Source organism: Coloeus monedula (genome assembly GCF_965178545.1).
Source record: "Coloeus monedula genome assembly, contig: HAP1_SCAFFOLD_68, whole genome shotgun sequence".
NCBI lineage: Eukaryota > Metazoa > Chordata > Aves > Passeriformes > Corvidae > Coloeus > Coloeus monedula.
This window is the reverse complement of record NW_028120823.1, coordinates 1368287-1386275: the sequence shown is the minus strand read 5'-3', so window position 1 is coordinate 1386275 and position 17989 is coordinate 1368287. Positions and strand designations below refer to the sequence as shown.

The 17989-nt window shown below is 49.5% G+C and overlaps 1 pseudogene across 1 annotated transcript; it reads right to left on the bottom strand.

Annotated features, from left to right (window-relative positions):
* Nucleotides 1-13340: 13340 nt before the first annotated feature.
* Nucleotides 13341-17573, bottom strand: LOC309585558 (epidermal growth factor receptor kinase substrate 8-like protein 2; annotated as a pseudogene). Its single transcript has 6 exons — nt 17433-17573; nt 16559-16666; nt 15549-15696; nt 14278-14461; nt 13739-13871; nt 13341-13412 (listed from the first exon to the last, which is right to left on the bottom strand). The product of its transcript is annotated as an epidermal growth factor receptor kinase substrate 8-like protein 2 (transcript).
* Between the last annotated feature and the right edge of the window lie 416 nt (nt 17574-17989).

Sequence of the window (17989 nt, the reverse complement as noted above, 5' to 3'; positions counted from 1 at the left end):
CCCTGTCTGTCTGGGTAACTTTGACAAATAATTCTTTTGCAGAGGGAGAGCATGTAAACCTGATATGAATGGAGGAGACCAGAGGAGCACAGCAGCGAGGTGGGTCAGTGCCTGAAGTCCAAGCTACGGCCTGACTTTGGGCTCTATGTTTACCTCACTGTTGGGATTTTCATTTTGAAGATGCGAAGCACTTGGCACAGCAGGGTATTGGCACCGGGGGGACCATGAGCTGGATGAGTATTGATTCCAGCACAGAACTGGCTGCTACTGGAGTTGTTGTATTAGTGATGAAACTATAAGTAGCCTTTGATTTTTTTTTTTTGTGTTTTACAGGTGGTCTGCAGCATTCAAATTGCTACTCCAACATGACAGACACCCTTGCAGAAAGAGGTCACAGTCAAGCACTTTCAGGTGGAACCTATCTCGGCAATGCAACCCTTTTGGACACTACATGGGCATGTGCCTTTCCATTTTGTTTTGCCCCTTCTCCCCTGGGAAGGTTGGTCATCATTCAGCTTTTCAGGGGTGGTGTTTCATTTTGGTTATGTTGCAGGGCTGTTCTTTGTCTTTATTTTTAGGAAGTAAACCTGGATATCAGCAGTCAAGGTCAAGTGAGTGAGGTAAGCAGTGACCAGTGGACGCAACCAGTTATTGCTCGGGTGCCAAATTCTGGGGCAGCTCAAAGCATGCATTGTCTGAGCATCCATTTGTGTGTTTTAGGTGGCCCACTTGTATTATGCCTACAGGGGCTGAACCCCCTCATGGACCAGCTGATGGAGCCAGTTTATCACCCTTGAGCTGCCTGTCCCTGTGAGCCTTCCAGAAGTATTACAGGGCTCTGCGATGAAGCCTGTACCTTTTCTGTTTGAAGGTGCCATCTGGGCAGCCTTTGGCAATGGCTGAGGAGTTGTGGAGAGTTGGGGAGGGAGGGAGGAGCGAGGGTCCCCTCAAGTTTCAGCAATGCCACATCACCTTGTCTCCCCTTAACTCAGGGATACCCTGCGACGGCGGCCTCGGAGTGTGGCCACAGAGTATGAGCCAAGGACCGGGGCGTTCTCAGGAGCCGGTGAGTAGTGGAATTGTTGGGTTTTGGCTGATGTGCTGCTGAGTTCAGGCACTGATGTTTGATTTTCTTTATTGTAGTAGACTGAGAGAGAACAGCCCTCTGAGGGCAGGAACTTCCCAGATGATGAGGTGGCCTTGTTTTGCACCTGATGAGGATTTGCATCCCTGGATATCTGAGAGCTAAGTCGAGGGCTACACCTCAGGGAGGGGGATGAGAGTGGGGTGCTGGGTCAGGACTTGGTGGGAGGGATCTTTGAATTAGCTTTGGAGATGGGGATGTCCACGAGAGGGACCCTTAGGCCACGTAAAGGCAAAGTCTCGCTGTTGATCGCAATGCTGAGGTGTGCAGGGCAGAGCAGTCCTGGTGCGTGTTGTGTCACTTGTCTATTGTGTGTTCTGTGTCTCTGTTGTGGGCATCTTGTGTCACATGTCTTTTGCCTTACCCCTTTGAGGGGCTTATCAGAAATGCTGGGCATCATCCTCAGCAGCTCCTTTGCGTTCCTTGGCCCGACGCTGGTACCCTTGAACCTTTGACTTGCAGGCTCGGACATGCATCGGAATCGCATCTCTCTTTAGCACTATTGAGTCAGACACCTTTTACAGTCTTGTTCTGAGCTGTATTGACAGCTGTGCACCGCAACGATCCCTTATAACAGATTAGGACTTGGGAGAATGTGAGGATAGGTAGAGGATTCCAACCGTACGATTCTCGGGCATCCATCTTTGCGGTTCTTGGCATAAGTCCTTCTGTTAAGGTCTTTTCCTGCCAGAGTTCTTTGAGCCTCATCTAGGTCATGTCATTGGTAATTCTTCTTGCTGAGATTTTCCTCTCCTTGTTGCATCCCCTTGTTTGTCATCTCCTGTGTCACAGGTGTCTGTGTGTTTGGCCTGGGGCTGCTTTGCCCTGCTACATAGTCTGGGTGTAGGTGTAATAGGGTAAGTCCTAGGGACTTGACATTTGTAATGTAGGGATTAGTTGGACTCAAGATGGTATTTCTAGATTAACACAAAGTGTCTGGAGCTGCTAAGTTATGATGCAGTACTTTGACTTTTGTCATAACTTTCTTTCAGATGCAGATGGATTGAATCTGTGGCAGAGTGCCCCATACCAGGTGAGGTGGTTCCCACAGGAAGGTCAGTCACCGTTTGTCTTTGCAGGGCAAGTGTAAATGGTGAGTGTGTTACAGCTTTGTTCTTCATCTTTATTTGTAGGAAGTAATGCTGAAGATCAGTGGTCGAGGTCGATGGAGCGAGGTGAGCGGTGACTGGTGGCCAGAATGAGTTGTTACTGCTTGGGTATCAGTTTCTGGTGCAGCTCTAAGCATCCGTTTTTGTTTGTGCATTTTAGGTGGTCCACTGGGAAGGTGTCCCAGCCCTGGGATGCTGGAGGCCAGGTGGGTGCAAGCTTAAGCTGTAGGTGTGGTGTACTTGAGTTGGAGCGGGGAGGCTGTGGTTTCAGTCTCTCAGCATGTTTTTTTGCTTTGCTTCTCTGCAGGTGCTGCTGCTGCCCTGGGCATGCCAAGGGACAGAGGTGAGCAGGTGAGTTGGCATTTAGGTGGGGCGACTGATAGGTGAGAGGTACGTGGCAGCATGCGAAGCGTGTCCCTTTTTGCTTTGCGGGTATCGTCCGGGCCACCTCCGGAGTCGGATGGAGATTTGAGGTGAGCCTGGGCCAGTGGTGCAGAGGGAGCCCAGCCCGTGCATTTATTCTTCTGGAGGGCAATAGTCGCAGTTTCTGTTTTGTTGTCTTAGGTACCACAAGTAGGTGCAGAGCCTAAGTTTGGAAACGGCCGGTGAGCGATGAGCCTCAGCAGTTATGAGGGAGAGAGGTATTGTGCAAGGGGTCACTTCTGGGACGTGTCATCACAGTCTGAATTTTGTCATTATTCTCCATCTTTTGCAGCCACCCAAGTGGGCTGTGGGCCATGTATTGACATCCACAGTGCTGAAACATTCTTTTCTGTTGAGGATGGATTTTGTCTGCTGGTCTTCAGAGAGCTAAGTGTGGGGACTGTTGGTTGGGAGAAGGCAAAAACCTTTGGAATCACAGGAGGCAATTTGAAGTTAGCTGAGAGGAGAGGGCTGTAGTGGACCAGGCCCCTTGGAGGTTAAGGGAGAGAGGGTTTCTCTTCAGCGTCACTCGAGCCTTTGCTGGGCCGGGCAGTTCCAACCCATCTCCATGTTCTCGTGAGCTTTGCATCATTGGATTTTGAGTCTCGATGTCATTGTCCATCTTTTCACCCGAGGAGCCTGCCTTCGGGTCTGGCACGATTGCCACGGTCTAAATTTTGCCTACTCTTCAGTGTAGCCACGCTTTTGAGCACTTTTGAGCATAGCAAGCACGTGGACATCTTGCATCTTGGCCATTTGTGGGTCGGTCATGTTTTGTGATGTCACTTCAGCCTTTGGCAGCAGAATCCTTCTCTAGGGATCCCTTTGTATCAGCTGGCAGTCATTGCCTCCTTCTCTAGGCCTACTGCACTTCTTGAGCATCCTCTTACCAGCTTTGGCACTAACTTCTCATAAGGAGTTTACCTTTCACTGTCACGTACTACTGCCGTAGAGCCTTCTTTCCTTCGGCATCATCGGCCTCTGGCTTATCTTGCACTAGCAATCTTGGGTCCATCAGGTAAAACTGCTGGGCAGTTTCAGTTTGTGTCTATGTTATGTGGTCTGTGTCTGTTGTCTTCAGTGTCATAGGGCTTTGTGATGTCTCAGTGCTTTACAGGCATCGTTATGGGCCATATTGGCAGCAGGAGCACTTGCATACTTTCCTGGATCGGGCTTATTCTGGCATCTTTCTGGTTTTGCTTTTTGAGACCAGAAGAAGTACACAAGGTGTTCCTATCCATCTTCCTTCTCAGTTTTGGTAGTATCTTTTTTTTCATGTGCCATTCCCTTGGACTTCTGTATGAAGTGTACTAGACCCTCCTCACTGCAGTAGTTTTGTAGCTTCTGTCGCCTCAAAGCATCCTGGTCTCAAAAATTTATCTTCTGAAGCATTATCTCGAGTCTTCATGTCATCTTTGCTTATATTTGATGCACTGTGTATCCATGTGCCACTTATGCTTGGAGCTGCCCTGCCCTGGCACATTCAGTCCTGGCTAGTTTGAACAGTTTTAGAACTCTCCTCTCCTGTCTATGGGCTTTTGGGTAGAAAGTTTATGGGCCTGGTGTGGGGATAACTCCTAGCTGTCAGCTACTTGCAGACTGCCTCATGCTGTCTTGCAGGTCCCTAAGGCAAATTTTGATCCCTATGGTCACTGATGCTACCAATTTTCCCAGGATCTACTGTTCCACATCAAGGAGCAGCAGATGGAAGAAGATGTTAAAGCATCTTCTTTAGGGGGGAGTGTTTCTAGTAAGGGCTGCAGTCAGCGTGTAAGCTGAAGAAGGGGTGTCTGAGAGTGTGTCTGTCTGTGTGTGTTGACTGGCTCTAACCTTATATGTGTGTTGTTTTTTGCCTTTCAGGTTCTTCAGTTCATTTTAAAATTTAGAATACGAAGAACCCAGCTGGTCCTGCCCATGCTGTGGGGTCAGTCAGAGGGACACAGGGTTCCTCTTCTCCTTTGTGCTGGGATGAACTGCCTAGGGAATACCATTTCTGACAGCCCAGTCCTACCTGTGTCCTTTGGAAAAGGGCAGAGGTGAAGAGGCGACTGCCAGAGTTCCTTGGGGATGATGGAGTTGTGGTGTTTGGCTGTGCCCAGAGGGGCAGGTTGGGCATTATTTGTGTGTCTGAGGACTGGGGAGCCGAGCTCTCAGTGCATTCCCAGCTCTCCCAGGGGTGGGAGCTGGTGCAGGGCTGGGCGACAGCCTCTGGTCGGGCTCGGGGCAGGCCCTGGCCCCGGCACAGACACGCTGGGGTGGTTTGGGGACACTTGGGGAGCAATGGGAGGAGAATGAGGGATGGTGCTGGGCGGAGCGATCGGCCTGTGCTCGTGTCAGCGCAGCCGTGCAGGGCACTGGGATCTGGGTAAAACTCCAGCTCTCCTGGTGTTCAGGGATGCAAGGTCTGAGGGACTGGATTTACTTGGGCTTTCCAGGAACAAGGGGAAATGTGGTGCCAGAGCTGTGCCCTATCAGGTTGTGTTTCCCTTTGGGGACAGGGAGTCTCTGGGCTGAGGTGAGATTGCTGTGTGAGTGGCAGGGAACAGGGAGCTGAGAATTGCAGGCACTGATGGAATAATTGTCTTAGGTCTGTTTGGTTTGTGCTGGTGAAAACTGGGATTTGGGCTGGAGAGGTGCTCTTGGGAACAATGGATAGAGTACATTTGCTCCATGGATGTGTCAGGAAGGACAGAGAAGGGGGGAGTATTTATAACCTGTTCTCAGTATTTCATGCAAATTTGGGGTGGAGCAGCAATGCAGGTGGGTGGGTTTGGCCTGGGCCTGTCAGGACTAACCACAAAGAATCCAGCCAAGCCCCTGACCCCTCAAGGCATCTGTGAAACACTTCCACAGCAACCCAAGTCAGAAATCCAGTGATTAGGGAGGTAAAATTATAGGTAATTGCCTATGATCTGTGGGGAATTTCCTTTGGAATTATCAATCAAGGCAGGGCCTATCTTTCAGCTCTTTTCCTGGTGTGCAGTTTGCTCTCTGGTTTAAATGAGTTTGTGTGCTCCTGTTAACAAGCAGTGTGTTTTCACCCTGAAATTTGGGGTGATAGGCCTTCTTTAGCGTTTTTCCCACAACTGAATCATCCCTTCCATGAGTAGTCCATGTTGTTCTACACAGCTGCTTTGGCCGTGGGTCAGAGAGAGAGAAGGGAAATGACTTTTTAGGGCATTGAAATTTCTCCAGGCAGGAGTGGGAGGTCGTCTTGCCCCTCCCCAGAGCCCTGCAGGCGCATGGGAGTAGCTCAGTGCCAGCGCAGCTCTCTGAGCAATAACAACGCTTGGGAGGTTTGAGTGTTGATAGCAGCTCTCCTGTCTCCTGGTAGCAGTCCTAGGCGGAGGAGGGGAAAAAAGGAACTTGTGTTATTCATGGAAAACTTTCTGCTGTTTCTTGTGCAGTGTTTTAGATCTTTGTATGATTTATTATCCAGTGTCTGTAGGTAGAGAATGACTTATTGGAGGTAAAAATTGAGATAATCACTAATGGAAATGGTAGGGAAAACTTTTGAAGTGAACTTGAGGTGACCTGTAATGGAGAGCATGAAGATTTTGAAGTAAACTATAGCAATCAGTTGTGCACAGGTAGGGAAACCTTTGGGGGTAAAATACAAGGTCACCTCTAGGTGAGGGAATGAAAACTTGTTGAGGTAAACTGAGTGAATCAGTTGTGGAAGTATTAGTAAATTCTGGGGGTGAAACTTGATGTAACCTCCATGGTAGAAAATAAATGAATCTTTTGAGGTAAAAAGGAAGTAATCAGTGTTGGAGAGGCAGGGAGATTGAGAGTAAACTTGAGTCTGTAGTCCAGAGAATGAACATACTGAAGTTAAATGGAGGTAGTAACTTGCAGACAGGGAAAAAATGTGGGGGTCAAGTCTGAGGTAATCTCTAGGGGAGACAACATTTTTGAGGTAAACTGAGGCAGTCACTAGGTGACAGGTTGGACAAGTTTTGGGGGGTAGAAATTAAAATGACCTGTTGGGCAGAGAATGGACATACTGAGGTGAATATCAGGTAATAAGTAGTGGACAAGTAGCAATAATTTTGGAGGTGAAAGCTGGGGTGATGTGTGGCAGGGAGAGCGTACATCCTGAGGTAAAGTGAGACAGTACTGGAAAGATAGTGAAATATTTCAGGGTAAAACTTGATGAAATCTCCAGGATAGAAAGAGAATATTTATAGGTCAAAAAGAGTAAATAGTTAGTGGGCAGGTAGGGAAAATACTGGGGGTAAAACCTGAGGTTATCTCTAGGGGGAGAGAATGAACATAGTGAGGTAAAAATCAGGCAATGACTAGTGAATGTTAGGGCAATTTTGGGGGGGTAAAACTGGAGCTAATCTCCAGAGTAGTGAATGAATACTTTCTTGTAAAAAAGAAGAAATCAGAAGTGCACAGACAGGGACAGCTTGGAGGGAAAATCTGAAGCAATCCCCAGGGGAGAGAATGAACAGCATGAGGTAAACTGAGGTAGTCACTTGCAGAGACACAGTGAAAATTTTGGGGATAGACACTGAGACATTCTGGAGGACAGAGAAAATTACTTTTTGGGGTAAAAATGGGATGATGGGTAGGGCAAAGCTTGTGGGAAAAACTTGAAATAATCTGTAGGAAAGAGCATGAGCATTTTGATGGAAAAATGAGATATTTATTCTTTGCTTCCCTTTGGGATAACTTAATCTGCACCCTTCCATGAGCAATTCCTTGGCTTCTCCTGGAGAAAACCCCCATGGCAGAGGCAGTGTGCAAAGGAGCCCAGAGCTGTGCTTGGAGCAGAGAGTGCTGAGAGCTGCGTGTGCCTCTGCTGCCCCAGGCTGGCAATGTCCCCATGGAACAGACTGGGCAAATGGGATTAGAGGAAGCACAATCCCTTCCTGGAAGAGGTTTTCTCCTGTGCAGATCAGGCACAGGGCAGGAAGGGAACTTTGGAGATCAGCTGCTTTCCCCCAGAAAGCATCACTCACACCAGCATGGATGACATGACCTGTGCCCACTGCTCACCATGCACCTGGCCAGAATCAAGAGCAAAGGTGGGTTTGGGTGTGAGCACTTGAAATAACTTTGAAAGAGAAGCAATCACCTTTTGCTGCTTCTTTCTTTCTTGCAGATGCTGGGATTGCCTCTGGGCACATGTGCTGAGCTCTCCCTGCAGGGAACTGTCAGCCCTGAATGCCTGTGCAATAACTGCAGCTGCCCAGGCAGACACAGGAAACTATTCCACACATGAAATTGCCATGACCCAAGGCACTCCTGGAGAGAGAGTGTAGAGAGTTAGAGCACTGATCCTGCTCCCTGCTTTCCCAGTAGTGCATGAACATGATTTCATCCTGATCCTGAGAGCTCCAAGGACAGTAACAACTGAGGTGCCACTGATGCTGCCACTTTTCTGATGGGCCTGGCCCAGAACCATAGCCCAGCAGGGGTCTGTGGGAGCAGTTCAGTTCCCCCTCCCTTCCTGCACTCTGGGCAGTTCCAGGAGCCATCTGATCCCTTTCTGAGGTTGCCACCACAGCCTAAGCTCCCCCCCCACTGGGCCATGATGGCATCTGCGTTCCCAGAGCCAGCGAACGGCTCCGGCCCTCGCACCACTGCTGCACATCAGGCCTGGCCAGGGGAGCTGAAATAAAGCCTGGAACTCTCAAGGGTAAACTGGCACCACAACCACAAACCTCCCTCAGTTGAGAGTAAAGAGGTGTCCCTGTATTTATACACGTCCAGGAACAATACTCCTCTAGAGCAGTCGTGGATTTACTTTTTTATCAGTTGAACTGGCACTGCTGCCCCCTGATGCCATTAAATTCTCCATCCCCACAATCCCTGGTTACCCTTGGCTGTGGGGTTTTTGCTGTCCCACAGTGAGTTAGGAGGGATCTCTGGCCAGCCTTGTTGTCCAAGAGCATTCAAAATCCTAATCCTCACTTCTCTGACTACTGAATACCTTAAACGCCACTCTGCGTTGTGCAAAAAACTGCCTTGGGCCCACTGGCAACTGCACATCTCTAACAGCTGTTATCAGTTATTCCAACTGAGTAAAATAATTATTAAGGAAAAGAGGAACCAGTTAAACCTAACAACTTTTGCCTGATGTTTTCCTCAGGAATGAGTTAGGAGCGCAGTAGCAAGGCCTTCAGACAGGCACAGTGTCTGATATAAACTATATCTGGGCACACATAAAAAATAGGTTATATATAAATAGATAGCTATATGCCCTAATATATAATACATATTTATATTACATAACTCTGTAAGGCATAAATATCTGCCCTACATATAACCAAAAATATTTATCACCAACTACCTCTAAATTACCCCCTGACCCCTGATGCTAGGAATGTAACATTTTTAGGGATCCTAAAATCAAACAGATGCAGGAAAATAAACCACGATTTTATGCCATTAATTCCAAGATGTTTTCCTGGATGTGTGCTGCTGCGTCTGTTTTTCTGTAAGATCTTGTGCCTTATCCCTGAAGTGCACTCAGAATTGTCAGGATCATGAAATCCATTTGGGATTTTACTGTTGCTGCAGTATCCAGTGAGATGAGTTTTTTCAAAATTATTTCTCTTGGACCAAGCACATCTCCTCAAGTTCCTTCTCACTTTCTGCATCCTGGAAATGCAAAAAGGGAAAAGATCAATGTACAGCTCAAGTGAAACAAATAAAAAGCATCATTTCCCTTCTTTCTCTCCAACCCCAAATCAGTTTTTAAGCATATCATGGAATCCTGGAATGGTTTGGGTTGGAAGGAGTCTTGAAGCTCATCCAGTTCCACTCGCTTCCACTGGGCCAGGCTGCTCCAAGCCCCGTCCAAGCGTGAGTCTGAAAAACCCCAAACAAGTCCCAGATCTAGACAGCCCACTGGAAGAAAACCCAAAATTAATTAGAACAGCAGAGCCTGGCTTCAGTCTGGCACTTCTCCTTGACAGCACGCAGAGCTGAACGGAGTGGTCAGGGCACACTCGAGGGCAAATTGGGAGAAATCACGGCGGGCTCTGGACAATGTCCTGGCTGGGCGGGATCTGCCCTGGGATGGAGACCCAGCGCCGTCCCGCTCGCCCCCCCTCCGGCCCCAGGGTGGGTCGGTCCCCGCAGCGCGCGCCCCTTCGGCCGGGCTCGCCCACTCTCCGTGAAGAGGGGCGGGAGAGGGGGCTAAGCAGAAGCTGCGGAGACAGGATCCCCTCATGCCGCTTCTCACCGTTGAAGTCCCCGGTGTCGGCCACCACCGTGGTGTGGTGCTTGAGCTGGTCCAGCGCCGACTCCACCTTCTGCCGCTTCACGGGGGACACCGACACGTCCGCGGCTCCGGGGGACTCGCGCGCCCAGGAGGGACGGTACGTGCCCGAAGGGCACCGGCCCGCGCGCTCCCGCCGCCCGCCGCCAATCCCAGCCTGGCTGGGCGGCAGCGGCCAATCAGGAGCGCGGACAGGAGTCGGACGAGGCCGGGAGGAGCCGAGGCGGGGCAGCGGGAGGGAGAGCGATTCTGATTGGCTGGTTCGTGAGGGCCGGGCGGGGGTTCGCCTTGGCGACCGTGACGCCGCCATCGTCCCCGACGGAGCGTATCGGGGGAGTCTCCTGGCCCCGAGATCTCTCGGGCCCGGAACCTCCTGTCCCCGGAGTCTCCGTGTCGCCAGAACCCCCGGCAGCCGTCCCCGCGGCCGGTACGGCGCCCGACCCGCCCCTGAGCCACCCGTCCCTCGTGGCCGCGCGGGGCCCGGGCGCGGCCGGTGCCGCAAGGTGGCGGCGGGCAGCCCCTGAGGGAGGCGGCCGTGAGGGAAGGCTCGGGGCCGCGTCGGTGGTGCCCCGCTGCAGGAGCTGAGCGCTCTGGGCTCCCTTCCCCGCCGTGGCAAGGTTCGAAATGGTTTATCGAGTGCAGCTCCAGGCGCTGAGAGAGCCCTCGGCCCAGTAAGGCAGGTGTTTTGGGCTCGTGGTTCGCCTGAACTTTATTTAGGCTGTAAAAGAGGTGATCTTGTTAGTGTGGGCCCACTTGGAAATTGTACTCTCCAAAACATCTACAGAAGGAATTACCAGTTATTTCAGCTGGGTTATTTAATTGTTAAGGAAAAGAGAAGACAAACTTTTGCTTCTGGAAACAGGATGGCTCTTGGCTGGAAATGTTGGAGAATCCGTGTAACAGGCTCCTAGTCATGGGGTTATGCTGTTCCCTCTTTCTGTATGGTTCCACTTGGGACAGCTGCCACAGTCGTTCCCCTTCCAGAGAGGCAAGAATGTGCTTTTGTGCAGCCTTCTCATGCTTTGCCCCTATTCTTAAGACACAGCTATCCAGGCCGTAACATCCTTCCTGTTGAATGTCAGTCCCCAAACCCAAAAGGAAATGTGTGGTTTCAGACATTCTGCTGAGTTTCTGAGACTCTCAGTGACAAACCATTATGAAAACCCAGTGAAAGAGACGGAGATGGAGTTATAACTTAACTATTTTAATAAATCTTGTACAGTGCATGGTTATATCATTGTCTCCTTTGCTCAGTTACATCAATGTACAGTACTTTATAGCAGTGTCTGCAGGCAGTACAAACAGAACAGATGCACAGCTCAGTCGCGTGGAAATTTGTAAAAGTGGCCTCTGCAATAAGGTCTACTGAGCTATTTGTTTTAGGAAGTGCTCCTGTGGCTCCCGGCTTTACAGAGCTGTCATGTACACTCCTGTTAAAATCCCAGATAACCGTAATTCCCTGTGATTTGCTTTCCTCTACACCCCAGGACTAGAAGATGGTGTGTTTCCTAGCTCAACATTTGTTTTTATTTTCATTTTAGAAACTTTTTCGCCTCCCGTGCTTGCCATCCTGCCTCCCATCTCCACCCTAATCCGGAGCCAGGGCTTCTCAGGAGGATTGTCCTCTTCATCCCTTCCTGACAAGGTGAGTGCCCTTCTCAGATCCTAGCAGGGCTGTGACTAAACCCAGGATCCTCCCCTGCCTGCACCCTAATTCTGCTGGTGAGAGCAGTGTCCTGTTTCAAATGAAGAAAACAGATTATCCATTGGAGACGCTTAAGAATGAAGCCAAAACTAAGGTGCACTGGTGTTCTCAGTTTTAGACATGAGCTCCCCAGATGCTGTTTTAAAGCTTTTTCCATTAAATGTGCAATGACAGGCACAAATTTGGACAAAGACTCAGCATGTGCTGAGAGAGAAAACCCAGCTGTCCCTGGGCTGTGGGCAGCTCTGGAGCTCTGTGTGCTTCACTGCTTTGCAATCAGATTGGTCTGTCAGTCAAACAGAGCTAGAAATGCAATGTGCCAAACTTGCTGTGGACAGGAACTACGCTGCTTGCTTGAGTTTTGAAACGGTGAGTAAATTTTGGAAGCATAATCACTTAATTCTGCTTCTAGGGAGAGGGATTTTCCTCACCCCTATTTACAGATTGCTATATACAAATGCACATAACTTTATGAAGGAAAACGGGAAGTAAAGAGCAACACCCTGTGCTAAATTAGAGGGGTTTTTTTCTTGTGGCCATTTAATTTGCGTTAAACCTGCCTTTCCCAGTGTGCTTTGGGGTTTCAGCTATTTGGGAATCATTTCAGCTGACTTTTTGCAGTGAAAATGTGAAGATGGGGACAAGTGACCAACACCCTGGGAAGGGCTGTGGGTGTGCCTGGGTCGGGAGCAAACGGTCAGGGCTTATCTTCTCCTGGTTTGAGGCCCGGTTTGGCAACACCACCACAACATTCCAGTGCAGGATCCGTGCCCCAGGGAAGGGCTGCACAGCTGCCCCCAGCCCCAGCCTCTGCATCAGCAGCGGTGGGCGGGTGGAACTCACCTATTTCCAGATTCAAATCCCTTTGTTTGTCACTCCTGCTCATTTCTAGGCACTGAAAGCTCATTTCAGCTGTTCAGAGATAGCACTAGCTGGTCCATGGATTTAAGGAAGCAGCCAGACTTTGGGAATGTGTGTTGCCATTCTAGCCTTGTCCAACGAGGGGGCACAGGGGGACAGGACAAGGACAGGCAGTTGTCACCGGCCCTGTGCTCGTGGGCTGCAGGGGACACCTGCACTGAGGAGGAAATGGAAATGGAAATAGAAAGGGTTAGGTTGCCCAGAGAGGTCATGACTCACCATTCCTGGAAGTGTCCGAGGCCAGGTTGGACAAGATTTGGAACAACTTGGGCTTGTGACAGGCATTCCTGCCCATGGCAGGGGGGTGGAATGGGATGAGCTTTAATGTCCTTTCCTTAAACCCAAACCATTGCAGGGTTCTAAAGCCTTATTCCTCTGGTCCAGGCTCCAAGCCTTGAGGCTGGCCTCTCTTGTGCTGTGTGCCACGCCTGCTCTGCCAGGGGAGAGTGGGGAGCAGGGGACAGCCCTCGGAGAAAAGCTTTGGGGGTCTTTTTTTGCTTGAAGCCAGCCCTTGTACATCCAGCCCCGTGTGAATCCTGCTCTGATCGCATGCACGGAAAATTTCAGTATAAAATATATAGTTATAAAAAAAATACTTCATGCAAAATTAAAACACCTTTCCCAGTGGGACATGGTCTTATTGTCAACCCTTCCCAACAGTGTTCAAGGAATTGTCACTCTGATGGCAGCTGGACCCCAAGGGGAGCTCTGCTGCATCTGGCCTGGGCCAGGAATCATTGCTTTCATTCCCTTTTTTTCTGCACTACTTAGGGCTAAGAGCTGAAATAAAGCAGAGAGACTTTAATTTGCAGAATCAATCCTTTCCTGGCGGCGCTTCGTGATTTCTTGGAGCTCCGACTCCCCTCTGCTTTTCTGGAATGGAAACAAAACAGGCAGTTTGGATTTGAACTTCAAGCTGCAGTTAAGTGACAGTATTTAATTAATGCTGTAAAAGTAGAGCTAGTTTCAAAGAGATAAGTGATATCAGTAAAAAGCAGATTAATTAGTGGAAACAGGGGGATCTTACAGATTTGCTCAAAAGACACTTCGGAATTTTTACGTGTGTTTTATTGCTGGTGTAGGTTTGGTTGCATTTTTTTCCCCCACAATTGTATTTTTTAAAATGCCTGTTTAATGAGCTATCTGACGCTGCTGGTACAGCCCCCATTCCAGCAGGAATTATCCAGAAAAATGCTTACCTCCAGCTGGTTTTTCTCCACTGTGATCTTGCTGTAGACTCTGTTTCCCTCATCACCGCACACCTTCTTCAGCTCCTCTCTGTTGAGGGAGAAGAGCTGAGCTCCGGTGAGGATGCCCAGGTGTTCCACGGTCCTGGGGAGACACAAAGTAGGGAGGTGACGATTGTGCTGCACGTGGCCTCGTGCCAGAGGTGAGGAGTTGGAGATGGGAGGCCAGGAGCTGCAGTGGGACCATATCACGGGGCCCTGGGGCTGTTCCAAGGTGGCAGCTGCAATTCCAGTAGCATTTCAGGCCTTGGATTTAGTTAGTTAACTGTTTATCTCCAAGAAAATATTTATACCAGAGAAAGGGAGTGACTTTGGGCTCTGAACATTCTGGTTATAGAGCCTGGATTGAACAGGGTTGAAATCTAATTTGCAACACAGGCTCTGTAAGTAAATCCAAGTGGCTTGTCCCAGGTGAGATGGTGCCGGTGGCCTCCCCCGCTCCTTCTCCAGGGAAGGACGAGCATTGCACGTGGCAATAGGGCAAATCTTACTCTTTGCTGAATGACTTGGCCTCCAGCCAGGCTTTGACTTCTTCAGTGCTGGATTCAAAGGTGAGGGGCACGAAAACTTGCTGAGGCTTTTCCACTTTGAAATTCCTGTGGGGAGGCTGAATTTTATTGTTTGTGATCTTCTTTAGCAGCTCGTCGTTCAGCTCATCCGTTTGGTGAATAAGTTCTGTAGAAACAAGTAGGGAATGAAAGCAAGTCTTCAGTCAAAAATGCCATTAAATGTTTGTGGGGAAACTGTAAGGCAGATGGGGATGTGGCTCAACATTCTTATTTAAATTCAGCCCAGAAAAGTGATTCCCATTTTCCTGTGCCCCTGTGTTGCCATTTATTTTGCTCCCATCACCCCTTGGCTGTTGCCTGATGTGGAAGCACAGTTCTGTGAGAATCTACAATTGGAGGTTTGGAATTGAGACCTTTTCAGTCCTCTCTGCTGCTTCTAGTCACTAATTTGCTGATCGCAGAGCTCCAGGTTTTGCTCCGCAACAGAACAGAAGCGGCAGGAAGCATAAACTGGGAATGAGCAACACACTCATGATGGGATGAGCTTGAAGGTCCCTTCCAGCCCAGGGCATCCTGTGCTTCTGTGAAAACTCCAGTGACTCTTCATCCAGTATCGCTTTCCCCATGAAACTCCTGAAGACTGTGGAGAATAACTCAGTGATACGAACAGATTTGTGTCCTTGTATTGTGGGGCTTCCTGTCGTCCCAGAAGGGCTCCTGCTTCCAGGAGTGGACAGGGTGGGATAAGGGGTGAGGTGAGCAGGGCCCCTGATCTCTCTCCTGCTCTGTGAGCCCCACAGCACGTGCAGGGTGAGGGAGTGATGCGGATCTCCTGTTTGGCCGGGAATTCTGTGGAACCACATGAAGGAAGCGGCCAGGCGGGCACTGTGTGTGTGCCGGGAGATGAGCAAAAGGAAGTGAGAGAAAGGGATTGGCCTGAGCTGTTCCTTAGACACACTTAAACATTTTGGAAGAGAAAGGAAACTCTCTCCTTGGGAGGAGGAGGAGGAAGTTAGAACTGGAGGAAGGAGGCATGGGGTGATCACTTATTGCCCTGCTCGGCCCGGGCCGCCCGAGAGCCCCGGCGGTGTCACAAGCCCCAGGGCTGCTCTCTTGGCTCTTGTCCTGCCTGGAATGGCCTCCAGACACAGTGCTGCTCCATTGCTGTGATCAGTAAAAGGTGCAGGGGAGCCCCTTGGGCAGGTCTGGTCCCCCGAGCGCCCAAACCCAGGGGAGCCCAGAGTGGGACACACACGTGCGTTCTTTGGCGTCCTGTGCAGAGTGGCGCGACAACATCTCAGTGCCCCACTTATCCCCGGCGTAGCTGGCAGGCAGCTTGTGGGTTGGGCTGGATGGGCCATGGCCCCTGGGGCTCAGGTCTCCTTTGTACCTCTGGTTAGACTGGTTAGAAAGGGAAAGAAAAGTAAGAATTTTTTTTGGTCGTTTTTAATTTTCTTAAGCTTTCTGCCTCACACCCACGGAGGGACAAACTGCCGTGTTCTCCTTGTGCTGATGTGGGGCTGGGGAGACCTCAGGTGGAGCTGCATGGAAGAAGTTAATTTCTGGGAATGAAGAACCCAAAGCAAAGTCTGAAGTTTGCGCAAGGGAATTCCTAGTTGTGCCAAACATGTTCGATCTCATTGGAAGGCAGAGCCTCACTGCTCCGTAGCTGGGATGTGAAGCGGGACCACTGCCAAGGGCCTGGAGCGGACTGGAAAGTTTTTTGACGTTTTGATTAAACTAGCAGGGATTTATCCAGAAGCCTGCTGGGCCGCCTTAGGCTTTGCCCAAACGCTGCAATACCAAAATGGGGAAGCAATTCCATGCTTCCCTAGGGTGTTTAGAACACTCCAGCTCCACATTTCTGCAGTGCAAGTTGCAGTATTCAGTTAATTCTCACTTAGATGGTGTTTCCATCTGCCTCCACTCCAGTAACGTGTTCCTGGTGCTGAACTGAACTGGCTGAGGGAAGTGTCCATCTTTAATTTAACCCCCAAGAAAAATCTTGATGTGGAAAAATATGGAAAGCAGGAGGCTGGTGCACAAATAGGAAGGATAGGCCTTATTTGGGAAGACGATCGTAGCAAAATGTGAATTTTATCATAGGAGACTCAGGAATCTCCTGGCTTTGTCTGCTTCTGAAGGTCTGTCCTGATTGGTGCATAGTATCCTAAGAAATCAGGGAAGTCTAATGCCAACATTATTCCCAGAGGCAGATTGTGCCCTGCAGCTGATACCAGTCAGGTATTACCTAACTACAGACCTGTTTGAGCTCTTCCAGTTTCACCACATCCAGGATATTGTACGGAACATAACCGGCCTGCCCACTCCGGTTGAGCAACTTCCACCACTGCTTATTATCTTCCAACACCTGAGAGAGGGACAAAAATAAATCTGCTGTGGGAAAATGGGATTTCAGGCATAAACAACCAGGATATAGCGGGGCCGAACCATCCAAAAGGTGAAGTTGCCAGAAGGACATCACTGAGGCCAGGAGCTCTAATCAGATCTGTTGCTCTCAGATGCAATCCAGGACTGAAACTTTTCCTGGAAAGCATCAGAATGTATCGTAAGGATGAACAGGAGAGCACCTCTGCGTGCTGAAGAACTCATAGTTCCTACATAATGTCCCTGTTTCTCCAGACCTTTTTTTCCTAATGACTGAGTTTCTGATGTCTTTTTGCATTAAAATAAATAATTAAATAAATAAAAAGCCACATTTTGCAGAGAAACCTTTTCCTCAGGTCACAGATCAGTGTCAGCCCAAGTCACGTCCCACCTTGTCCAGCTGCCAACAGTGCTGCAGTAAGAGAAAGGTTATGAGAAAGGTGCTTTTCAGAGAAAACAAATCCTCGTGGAGGAGGAAGTGGTGATAAGGAACCGACCCAGCGGGGGATGAGCAGGGCTCTAGAGCGAGTTGTTGTCCTCCCTCCTCACTGTGGTTAAAATGGGACCGATGTCTTTGAGCTGAGGAAATGACACAACACAGCACAGGCAGCCTGCTCCAGCTTTGGGTTTGAGCAAAGCTTTGTGTCACTGCTGAGATACCACCAGGGAAAATGGAGTTGGTGCTTGTTGCTATCCCGAGCTCTGTCCTGCCCCTGGGGGACACACCTTTTCCAGGAGCGGTCACGTACCTCCAGGATTTCATCCTTCAGCACCGAGAGCTCACTGGCGTTTCGCGCGGTGAAATCGTAGCGGATTTTGGCAAATCTCTTGGGCACAGCCACCCCCTGGGCCTCGAAATTCCTGCAGAAGAGAAGTGGCCTGAAGTTCATTAACCTGAGCTAGACTGTTGGAAGGACTCTGTGTGGAAGCTGGAATTGTATTAGAGGATCATCATAAACTAAAAATATATGTGACAATGTGGCCAGATTGCAATGAATCTAAAGACAGGACAGGGTTGGCTCGAGCTCACAGAGCTGCTGCCTCCAGTGTAAACTAACCGCCTCGTGAAAGCAAATGGTTTTTCACAGACATTATTCAAATAAAAGGGGAAAGGGGAAAAAAAACCCAACCAAGAAAAAAGGAAGGTTCCCATTAGCAAAAAAAGCCTACATGAAAAAGTGAGGTTGTGAGCTATGGCCGAAGGGCCGAGTTTGGTGCTGATTCTCAATCAATTCAGCAAATGACAGTGCATTGATGCAACTGTTTTTTTAGTCAAATTTAGTCCTGATTCTTCACAGTAATTTGC